The following is a 12,452-nucleotide window of genomic DNA, read 5'->3' on the forward strand; positions in this document are numbered from 1 at the left end:
TAACTCATAACACCGTCCTCTAGGGGTGTTGGCTACCACTCCCTTTCCGAGAGGTTGATCACCAGACTGGTTATCTCCCTCTGGTTTTCCCAACAGACACGGCAGGCTCACAGGCCCCCCTGCGACACGTCCCCCACGCGCGTACGAAGGGACACGATTCGGCGAGAAGAGTGGCCATCCCAGGAGATGCGGACTCGCACGGGGACCCTCAGAAACGCACACGATCTAATTGGGCCTCACTTCTCTCTTACGAACCTGGACGATCATGAATGTGTTTCCCTAAGGTTGTGGGGAATTTGACATCTGGAAGCACCAAAATACATAACAGATCTTCGAGAAAGATGCGTCCCCGTTTGCCTTCACGTACACGCGCCGTCCCTTTGTACGCCTGCAGGTTACCTGTCCAGGGACCAGTCGACGTCTTGTTGGAAGCTGGGGACGGCACCATGCAGTGGCAGGTGTTGAGAACACACTTCTCAGGACCCTCTGTCCCCTCTATGATGCAGAACTACCACCACTGACTTGTCTGACCACCTGCCAAGACGATTCAGTGCAAGTCGATTGACAGCTCAGACGCGCGGTGGTCCTGTCTCGGGTTTATGTCGGGAAATCCTGTCTTTTCCACCTTTCCCAGGTTCTTCACGCGTGTCTTTCTCGTGTACCTTAGACGCAGGTGGAAAACCTGAAGCCCACACAGAGCGGAGCTTAGTTGGGTGGGCTCGGACTGTCTCTCCAGGTGCTGTGACATCACAAGTCAATTTTGATAGTGAAAGCCCATCTGCTGGAGAGGATTTTTTTTGGCCACTCTGGTAGCTCGATTCTAAACAGCATGGCTCGGTGGGAAGCAGGGACCCCGAGGTCTATCACCAGATGGAGGATGCGCATTTGTCTCCCTTCTCCACCGGGAGAAGCCACTGCTAACCCGGGGTCATCGCCACGGCCGCGGCAGGGAGGCAGGGCCAGCTGCCGGTGGTCTCACACAGCTGGGGGAGGAACTGGATGTCATTCTGAGGAGGAATCACTGGCTGTGGAGAGAGATACCACCGGGATCTGGGCAGCACCGAGCAGGGAGCCGCCAGGCCTGGGTGCCGCCCAGTCTGCACAGGCCCTCAGGAGCGCCAGGCGACCTTGACTGCGGGTGGGGGAGGGGTGGGCCTGGCTGAGTCAGGGACCCAGCAGGGAGGCGGGGGCCAGCTGCTGGCTCTCACGCAGTGAGAGCTGGGAGCCACGGCGGGAAATCTGAGGATGCCGTTTGGGTCAAAATAAGCCTCTTCCAGATTTAGCAGCAGCATCTGCAGCGAAGTCACTTAGCCCAGGTCCCTGGCATCTGGGAGTCATTCCGAGTCGTCTTCTCTCCAGAGGGGTTCGTGTGACAGTGCAGGGAAAAATGACCCGTGCTGACTCCGCCAGCCGCGGACAGTACACTGTCCCAGGAGGAGGCACGGTGAGATGAAGAAGGACAATTTCCCAGTTTTTCCACTTCTAACCTAGGGCTTGGGGAGGTCGCTCTAGCTTTATTGTTCTGAAAGATGATTAAACACACTCACCTAATTTTTTTTTTTTTTTGCATTTTAATAAAGGATACAAAGTAGTGAAATGAAGATAAACAATAACACCCCAAAGCTAGAGATCTTTCAGCTAAATCCACTCTCTCTCCTTTATTCGACATGGGTCAGTCCCGTAAGTTCTCGCGTGAATTCTAGACTCTGCCCAGGAGGATTTGCTCATCGGCCAGTCCTCAAAGGCAGACGCGCGATGCCTGGGTGTTGCCTATTGTTCCCATGGTGAGCGGCTACGGCGCAAGTTATTTAGTGTTTTATAGATGAACAGACAAAAGAGATGATTAAGTCAAGAGTAAATCACACTGCCAGTTACAAATCAGTCCGGAGAGTAGCTTACATCGGTTCCCTAGTACTGCATGGAAAGCCCAGGAAAGGGGCGTGCAGGAAATTAGGGGGCTCTTCTAGGCCTCACCTGGGATTACATCTAACAGTTTACGGGGGCTGGAGGGTCCAATGTGACCGCTGTCTCTGGGCCACACGTGGGCTCTTTGGACAACACTGTGGATGTTTGGGGTGCTTCTGCCCCAGCTGACACCACCTTGCTTCTTTCATAAGCGTCGGCACATCTAGACACATCTTCATTTACATTGTAGCCCTTTGTCTTTTTTTCCTTGGATACTGTTTTTCTGGCTGGAAGGCAGGGGTGAAATTTTTCATTGCAACAATCTTGCTCTGTATTATTTCGTCAGCTCTGCTTGGAATGGACAGGTCCATGTTTAGATCCCCTCTTTCCTCTGGTAGCCGACGCTACGGTGCTAAAATAGGCCAACGGGCACTTCAGCGTTCTCTCGGAAAGCTTCCTTCGGTGGGTCTGGCAGCTCAGCCTGGCTTCTACCTTCCAAATGGCCACAGGTGACATTTCGGCCAATTGTTTCTGCCACTAAGTAACAAAGAATGCCTTGTCGCCACATCCCTAAGGACATTTCAGGTGTCCAGTACTCCCTTCCATTGCTTGATCATGGGGTCCCAGGAGACACCTCCTCAGAGATCAGCCCAGCGTACCCCCTGTTTCAGCATCCTGATCTGGTCTGTATGGGACACGGTTTCATCATCTTCATCCTGCAGACTGTCTGTTTCCTCCTCTAGTGTTCTTTATTCTTGATACCTCATAGCCGAAGTGATCAGTCTGATTTAATGTGATTGAGGGCAGCATCATTTCCATCATACTTGTTTCCTGAAATAATACTAACAGTTATTGTTCGTATAATAACTTTATAGGGCAAGGCCATGGGTGGTGGTGTTGGTTCACCTGGTCCGCATTGGAGGAATTTACTTGATCGGGGGTGGGGATGATGGGGCTCACAGGTCCTGGGGTTTAGTGCCCCTTCCTCATGATCCCCATTCTGCTGACACCTTACACATAGCCTGACGTCTCCGGCTCACCATACCAACCGCGGGAAACCCTTTTCCTATTGAGGGAGGCTTCGATTTCGGGTCCTTTGGTTTGCTTCTAGCATCCCACGTTGGATGCCAAGACAAATGCCCTGGTCACAGTTGTCTATTTCAATAACATAAAGACAGCGGCCACACAGAACACATATTCTGCCTGCTGAAAAGTCGTTACTGGAGAAAATAAATGGAAATAAATAACAGAACGTCTGATTCCACTGTCGTGCTCAGCGTGGAACACCGGTGAGCCAGTGTTCGCGGGGACTCGCGCAGGTTCCCAGAGAGGAAGCCAGCCCGGGAGCAGCGGGATGTGAGATCTCCGGGCTTGGAGAAGGGCCAGTTCCTCCTCCAGCTCCGAGCGGGCCGACGCCCGAGCCTGCAGACTGAGTTATCCGGCCCAGCAGAAACTCGGTGTTGATTCCGTTCTACCGCGCCAGCACGCACGTCAGAGCGGTACCAGCTGGGTCCGTCCGTGGGTTTGAACTGCTATGATGTGGTGGAAAGGTGACCCGATTTCTCACTTCATTTCACTACCATTTATAGCGTCTCGCCGCTGCCAGCTCCCGCCGGCTGGCCCAGGGAGCCTCGAGCGGTAGGCGTTAGTCTCGGACAGCTTCAGGTCTCACTTTCATTTTCAGACAGTGAAACTGGACTATGTCTGACAATGTAAGAAGAGACTCAGAACCGTAAGATATAGCCGGAGGAATGTCTGTCGTCCCCTCGTCCGCTGGCCACGTGGCAGGGTGAAAATAGAGTGTTCAGCACAGATCGAGACACAGATTTCAGCAAATTCTGTGTCAGTTCAGGTCCTCTGGGGAGAAGATGCCAAAATGGGATGAGATATGCAAGAGGTTTTACGGGCAAATACCTGTCAAGGACCAAGGGAGAAACATGGGAACAGGCAGGGCAGACCATTCAGACGATGATGTAGGTCTGTCTCTTCTGAAAGGGAAGAAAGGAAGAAGGGTTGGCTAGGAAGCGCTTCATACATTTCTAAGTAATTTCCAGCCAGGATGAAGCAACAATTGTCATTATAAGTAGATTTAGCCAATAGAAATATAAGTATTTCCCCAAATATTGTATATACACCTATACAAAAACAAACAAACAAAAACAAACAAAAACAAAAACAAAACCTGCTAATTGTTGATCTGCAATTCAAATTTTATTGGGTGTCCTGTCTTGTATCTGGCAACCCTACTTTATTCCAGGGAATCCCTGTCAGACAGGAATGGACCGGCACTGTGCTTAGTCATTTCGTTGGAATGAGGAGAGAAAGTACTTGAATGAAAGAGGTCGTGGCTGGGGCTGGCAACCAGTTATGCTCCTCAATTATCTTGAAGGAGATCTGAGCAGCATCAGTGCAGGGTTGCTGCAGACTTGCTAGACATGTTGCAAATCTTTGGAGCACTTGATACATACTTGCTAAAGGCTGGAGACACCCAGTGGGCTGACTCTTGCTGGAAACACCTGGAGGGCAAGGATGGCTGGATATGCTCACGGATGAGTCAACATGGCACTGACTGCTTTGAACGCCCTCATTTCCAGATTGTCCTGGCCAGGACAAGGGTGGGCCAAAAAGAGGGTGATGCCAGTGTGAGGTGACTTTAAATACTGTTGGTCAAGGATGGCTGCCAATGTCAGAGAACAGGGGCTGGGGAAGAGTTCGACAAGAACCCAGACACCCATCACTTGAATCAAGGCGGCCCTGGTGAGAGGTCCCAGTGAGGGGGAACCTCCAAACACCGACAAAGCCTCTCTGTGAGTCACATTTCGTTTTGGTGACAAAAGAGCCCCCAAGTCTCAATGGCTTGTAATAACAGAACGCATTTCCCACTCTTGATCCGTGACGGCCGCACTTGAACTGCAGCGTGGATGGACTGGGAGAGCTCAGAGGTTTTGTATTCATGCATCTTTTTTTAGACTCTACATGGGAAAAGCAGCAATATGGAGGGGGCCCTGTTCTCATGGCCGACAACATAATCTCGGGGTGGGGGGTCAGCTGAACACCGGCTCTGCAGAGACTGCACTCAGACCTCCAGACCCTGTCTCACCTGTCCTGTCCAGTGCTCCAGACGGGCTGTATGACCAAGCCCAGAGCCCCTGGGACACAGAGCTGTGGGGAGTGTTATCAAGGCACAGGGCACAGATGGATAACCCTAAGCAAGGGCATCTATTTTGGAATAACTCTGGGTTGAAATGTTTCCCTCTGAAATAATATGCTGGAGTCCCAACCCATGGTACCTCAGAATTTGCTCTTATTTGGTGTAGGGTCTTTACTGAGGCAGTCACGTGACAGTGAAGTCATCAGTGGGTGCCCTAATCCAGTATGACTGGTGTTCTTAGAAGGAGGGAAACTGGGGAACACACACACACATACTGGGGGCACACATGAAGATGAAGATTTTTCTCAGGCAGAGACCGGCGCGATGCATCTCAAGATTGCTGGCTAACCCCCAGAAGCGAGGAGAGAGGCAAGGGACAGCCTCTCCCTCCAGGTCCCCGGAAGGAACCCAACTTGGTCCCAGACTTCCAGCCTCCAGACTGTGAGACAATACATTTGTCTTGTTCAAGCTACCCAGTGTGGGGTACAGCCCTAGCAGACTCATCTCCGGGGAAACTTCCTTTTCACCCTCCGAGGCTCTGCCCCAGCCGGAGCGCCTCTCAGACCACGAGGAGGTGCAGCTTCTGCTCCCGTTTCTGACTCCTCTTCCCCTCCAGTCCCAAGGGATCCGTGACAACAGCCTCTCCTTGACGTCAGAGTCACAGTTTTGGTTATTACGTACGAATAAACCATCGGCGACCGAGTTGAGCTTGTGTTTTGTGACTACAAGTTGCCAGGAGTCTTTGTAGCACCTAGTAATAGAGATGTCTTGGCTCTGCGGAAGTTTTTAATTCAAGGCCAACGAAAAAATTGGGCCTCAGAGCACATTTAAAGGACAAAAAAAAAAAAAGAAGAAGAAGAAGAAAGTAAAGTAGCTATAATTATATTCAAGAGTTGTGCTTGTTGGAAGCAACACTTCCTTTACAAATGAAGGAACTTGGGTTTAAGAGAATGTAAATGAGTTGCTTAAGGTCAAACAACTAATTAGAGGCAGAGCTGGGATTAGGTGCACACTGTTCCCATTCTCTGCTTGATTTCCGCTGAACTCCGCTGACTCATGTTGTAGACAGCAGCATGATTCTTAAACAGCCAGGAGTGGCTTCTCTTCCCGCAGCCACGTTGGAAAACAGTTCGGCAGTTCTCAGAACGTGAGCTGCCGGTAACCATACGACCCGGCCGTTCGCCACTTGGTCATGTATCGAAGAGAAATGAAAACTGAATGTTCAATGATGTCTTGTGCACAGCTGGTCACAGATGTGTTCCCCATGCTACTCAAAAAGTGGAAGCAATCCAGATGTCCATCAACTGATGGACAGATGAACAAAGCGTGATACACCTTACGTTGCAATATTACTCAGCAGTGGAGAAGAATGAAGAACCGCCACCTGCTGCAGCCTGGGTGGCCCTGGGGAACAGAAGTCCCAGGCCACTGAAGGCCACACATTACATCATCCCATTCATAGGAAATGTCAAGAGTGGGCAGGTCAGTAGATAGGAAAGAAGATTAGTGACTGCCTGCTTCGGGGGATAGTGTGGTGACTATGGGATGGCTGCTAAAATATTTAAAGTATGTATTGATGTCATTTGGGAAGGACATACTGAGTGGAGGTGAATTTCAAGGTTGCAGCTTGAACTTCTGCTGAATTCCAGTCCTGTCACTCATTAAGTCTGTCAGCTTAGAAAACTCACATAGTCTTCTCCAAGCTCCCATTTTTATAGGTAAATGTTGCATAAATGGCCATTAGGGGTGTGGGTGCAGGTGTGTGTGTGTGTGTGTGTGTGTGTGTGTGTTGTAATGGAAACAAGTGATATAATTTCTGGTCCCAGAACTCCTGCATAGAATTCACAGCCACAAAGAAAAGGCCTGAAGTAACACTTTCTATGTCCAGTGAGTTGTCAGCCTTGACCACACAACCCCCTTCACAACACCTGCTGAGATGTATCCTTCGAGGACTAACACAGTTACACTCATCACCCCCCCCACACACACACCTCCCCACATACTGTAAGTTATTGTCTTGTGAAAACTTCTGGTATTAAATTCTTCAGCCAGTAAACACGGATGCTGGGGTGCCTTGAGCTGCTGAAACAGAATTTGGCGGCACAGAGAGGGTGGAACAGGAAGAGAGTATCAGGTCGACACTGTAGCTTCCCACCGACCGAACCCGCAATAACGTGTGAGTTTCCACGGGTCGAGGGGACACCGCAGAAAGGGCCGAGAATTCTTATCACCAGCGTGTGCGCCAAAGAGCCAATACCTGTGCCCCAATCATTTTTAAGCACCAGTTCTACTGAAAACCAGAGTTTTTAACCCCCGAGGTTGCAGTTTCAAATAAGTAATAGGACTGATCAGAACCAAAAGGAAAAGGGAAAGGAGAGAAACGACATCCTTGAAATATAAATCCAAAATCAATCACGTAAAGACTGCCCATACATTCTAAAAAGAAGGTTCACATTTTTGGTTTCCCTGATGCACTGATACTTCGGCAGCCCTTGCATAGGGGTGGCCGGATCCCTTCCCCCATTTATACCTGTTAAATTGTGACCATAGGCGTGGGCCTTCTTCACTGTATTTGCAAAAGTGGCCGAAGGGTAAGGAGTTCTATAGTCTGTGCAATAACTTTACGCCGTACAAAGCGTTCTTTAATGAAGCCTTTTACCCCTTCTTAAGTGAGCCCATTTAAACAAATGAGTTTTCGACAGGTTCATTTCATTGCACCTCGGATACTGAAATCCCGGAGAGAGGTCCCGGCTCGCACCTTGCTTGTCTTCGATCGCCAAGCTCACAAATGCAATTTCCGCAAAAACAGACGGCGACGCGTCTTGGCGTGTGTGAGCGATCCAGTTCTGCACAATGTTTCTGCTGTGGCAGTTGGGAGCTCTACCCGCCACTTCCCCTCAATGGTTAGCGTCACCCCGACTCTCCCGGGCACAGCAAGGACCACCCCCGCGCTGTGCGGACCACCCCCCACGCTGTGCGGACCACCCCCCCGCGCTGTGCGGACCACCCCCCGCGCTGTGCGTACACCCCCCCCCGTGAGGACCACCCCCGCGCTGTGCGGACCCCCCCCCCGCGCTGTGCGGACCACCCCCGCGCTGTGCGGACCACCCCCCGCGCTGTGCCGACCACCCCCCGCGCTGTGCGGACCACCCCCCGCGCTGTGAGGACCACCTCCACGCTGTGCCGACCACCCCCCGCACTGTGAGGACCACCCCCCCGCTGTGAGGACCACCCCCCCGCGCTGTGCGGACCCCCCCCCCCCGCGCTGTGCGGACCACCCCCGCGCTGTGAGGACCACCCCCGCGCTGTGAGGACCACCCCCGCGCTGTGCGGACCACCCACGCGCTGTGCCGACCACCCCCGCGCTGTGCGGACCACCCACGTGCTGTGAGGACCACCCACGCGCTGTGACGACCACCCCGCGCTGTGCGGACCCCCCACGCGCTGTGCGGACACCTCCCCCCCCCCCCCCCGCGCGCTGTGCAGACCACCCACGCGCTGTGCGGACCACCCACGTACTGTGAGGACCACCCACGCGCTGTGCGGACCCCCCACGCGCTGGCTGGAGGTCACCTCCCACCCCCCCCCCCCCCGCCCCCCCCCCCCCCGCGCTGTGCGGACCACCCCCGCGCTGTGCGGACCACCCCCGCGCTGTGCCGACCACCCCCGCGCTGTGCGGACCACCCCCCCAGGACCACCCCCGCGCTGTGCGGACCACCCCCCCAGGACCACCCCCCGCGCTGTGCGGACCACCCCCGCGCTGTGCGGACCACCCCCCCAGGACCACCCCCCGCGCTGTGCGGACCACCCCCGCGCTGTGCGGACCACCCCCCCAGGACCACCCCCCGCGCTGTGCGCACACCAGCTCCTTTTCCGCAGCAGCTGTTCACTGTAAGCAAATGCTTTCCTTGTCCCTCAGCCCATAACCCGTCAAACTTTTTGGCAGCCAAGAAGCTGTTTTCTCTCGTCTTCAGGGTAATTTTTTTTTCATTTTGCATTTTTTTTTCTCTAATTTATATATCTATTCAATTGCCCCAGTGTGTTCCTTCAGTAGAAAATAACTAAATTCAGTTACTGCTAGTCAATTTGCTGCACCCGACCTCGGGGTCCTAATAAAATAGACAAGCTCCTAAAACAGGTAAGTGACCCCTATAGCCCCGCCCATGAACATTTCCCTGACACGTGAGCCCGCCCCTTTCTGAAGGAAGGCTGGGGCCACGGCAGGGGGGCAGATATTTTTATTTGAATTCTTTAACTCTTATCCTCTGGGATATATTCACATTTTGATAATCATGGTTTTTGAGTGGAACATTTCAGAAGCACCCATCAGCCTTAAAAATATGCGTATGGGCAGGAAACCGTCTGTCCTCGTCCCCTTCTCCCCCGACACCTACCTGTGCATCTCGGCTCATGGTCATGTCTGTGCCGGGGTTTGAAAGCTGCCCCAGATTACGGGGATGGGATGGAGATGGGTCCCCAAGCTCCGGCTGAGGTGGAAAGACAAGTCCCATGATATTGCAGTCGTTACATGCGAAAATATTTCCCACCTGCGCAACCATCTAAATGGTTAACTTTTATGGTTAAGTTTGGACCAGAAACCTTAAGTACAGATTGCACTATATTTCCCCTGGGAAGAGTTGTCCTCAGCTTCAACTCTTCCATGCAAGTACGTTTGGAATTTTAGTGCTTAATAGTCAAGAACATGTTGTATTTAGGTCCCTACTTATTTGGTAAAATGCGAATATGAAAATAGTTCCAATAAGGACACCTGAAAAAAAGAATTCTTCCTTGAAACATGTCTATTTTTGAGTAAAAATTCGAGGAATCATACGATCGCATCTGTACAGAAGATACCATGAACAGTAGAGAGGAAGGAACGACCGGACCTCCAAAGAAAACAGACCTACGTTCGTGGTTTATAATCAGCGGTTTGCAGGTCAAAGGAAGGGCTTTTTAACCTCTTTCCCCCTCAATTTTCTCCTCACTGCAACGAGAATAAGTATTATTGAACATAATTGTGAAAATTACATGAGATGAGATACGAAAAATACTTATCATACTGTTAGTCGCCGCAGAGTGGCTCTGATCAGATGCTGACCCTTCCTTCTTGTCATTGTTCCAACAAGAGCCGCAGAGAGGGATCAGCTCAAGAGCTGGTCTGCACAGCCCAGGGACACAACAGTGTGGTGAAGGCCAAGGGAGGGGGCGGAGCTGGCTGGAGGTGGGCAAGGGGGTGGGGTAAAGGGGGGCACATCTGCAATAGTGTCAAAAAAGTTTTAAAAGAGCCGTAGAGAAGATGTACAGTATCGTTAAATACTCCAGACCTTAACTAACGGCCGCCTTAGTTTAAGCAACAGTAGTCACAACTCGATTCCAATAAATCAAGGAAAAAAATAAATATGCACCTTGGAGAGGTTTGGATTTCAAAACCTTTTTTTTGGCTCATACAGATCCAAACACACTTTCTGCTCTATATTTATTCTGCAGTCGTCAAGGATGGGCTTTGGGCTTTGGGCTTTGGGATCAAGGTCTTGTTGTGACTGCCCCAAAGGCCCTTGTGCTAAATAGTCTCCTGCCTCCCAGACCCCTCCCCCTGTGCACCCCTTAGATGAGACCCCTGGGAAACCCACCGAAAAGCACTTCTTTTGGTTTGAATGGAGTAATCTGGCTTTAGCCCAGGAGCCCCAAAGCACTGTACCCAGGCTAACTATCTAACAGGTATGATCTCATTTGAGTCTTACGACAACCCTACATAGAAGTCAAGGTTCTTTACATTTTACAGATAAAAGGAGGATCAGCAACACACCAGATCACACAGATCATGAATGGTGCAGACTTAACCTTAAATCGGTCCCACTGCAAAGCACACTCACCACATCAGGTGCAATTATAACTGAGCTAGTGGGGAAGGGCCCTCTGTCTGCTGTAGGCTACACTGTGTCAGATGACTGGCCCTTGGAAGTGTGTCTTTCCTTCGATGGTATTTGTCAGTCACGTGGTTCCCGCAGAACTTGTGCAGAAACGCTTCCACGTGCTGCAGCTTGGTCGGGCTCTTCTGATGAGGGGTGCCCTGAGGGGTGCTTGTGTTTAATCGCTCAGCTGCAGCCTGGGTCAATTTAGACAAGGCAACCCCACAGAAGGAACTCAGAACACCTCTCCACTCCCGAGACCTCCCGTGGCTGGTAAGGTGTGACCCGATGCAGCGTTGCCACAAAAGAATCAACTCTTAGCACCCCTTCGTTATGCATATAGGTCGTAGGAATCTGCAGATTAAACACGGAATAGGAAACTCCCCAGTTCAGGTACGCTGACGTCCTAAACTTTTAATACACAAGTCATTAACTTCTCTCGGGCTTGTAGCTTGGCAGTCATGTGACCTTGGAACAGTCTAACTGAAATTCCCTGGAATAAGCGTTTTTCACCTATAGATGGTACTCAGTATACACGTCGAAGGCTGTTTCGAGAATGCAATGACATAATCCAGGTGAACTACTGAACACGGTGTTCCCTCGTCCCCGCAGCAACGTTAATTGTGACTTTATGGCAGGCAGATGCCCAGATGGCCATTGAGAGACCCGTTTCCATCCTCCTGGCTCCGCTGGTCCCCCTATCAACATGGACCCTGATGAGCTACTTGAATTGGAACTCAAATTCCTCAAGTGTAAAGAAGGCAGAAGAAAGCAGTTTGCCGAGATCTCGAAGGTCATAAGGTCAGCTGAAGGCGGTTCTAGACGTCTTCTAGAATTTAGAGCAGTTTTATACTCTTCTCCACGCCGAGTCTCTTGTACCAGGAGGAGACATAGGTGCCATCTCTCTGCATTCCTCAGGTTAAGTGGCTGCTGCGTCTGACACCCGCTCCCTCTCAGCTGTGTCGTCAGGTCAGCGGTGCAGCCTAGATCTCTAGCGCAAAAGACAAACGAAGACCCCGACTCTATCTCTGCTGGAAATCAAATAACTTCTGGACAGAGAAATACCTCTTCTTACAAGATACCCCTGGCATTTATTGTTCATATTCTAATCACTTCATACACTGGGCAGTTTTGTCTAGCAATTTGCTCTGATAGTTTACAAACGGTTTGGGGAAAAAATTCTAGATATGAGCATTGAAACAAAATAGATTGCGCAATACTCAAAAATTCATAATCTATTTATATTTTCAAGTCCCATTTAAAAAAAAAAGAGAGATCTTTAGGTTTTTACTTCGTAAAGAGACATGACTAAGGTTACAAGCTAAAATACAGACAACTCAGGGTACTGGGGTCAGAGGATATTGCAAGTTTACTCAGTTGAAAAGGTAACCATCTCCTGTTCTAGCCTCTTATTTTTTTCTTTATTGATTTTAGAGAGTAAGGAAGTAGAGGGAGAGAGAGAGAGAAACATCGATGAGAGAACATCG

The sequence above is a fragment of the Molossus molossus genome, unplaced genomic scaffold, assembly GCF_014108415.1.
Source record: "Molossus molossus isolate mMolMol1 unplaced genomic scaffold, mMolMol1.p scaffold_m16_p_23, whole genome shotgun sequence".
Lineage (NCBI taxonomy): Eukaryota > Metazoa > Chordata > Mammalia > Chiroptera > Molossidae > Molossus > Molossus molossus.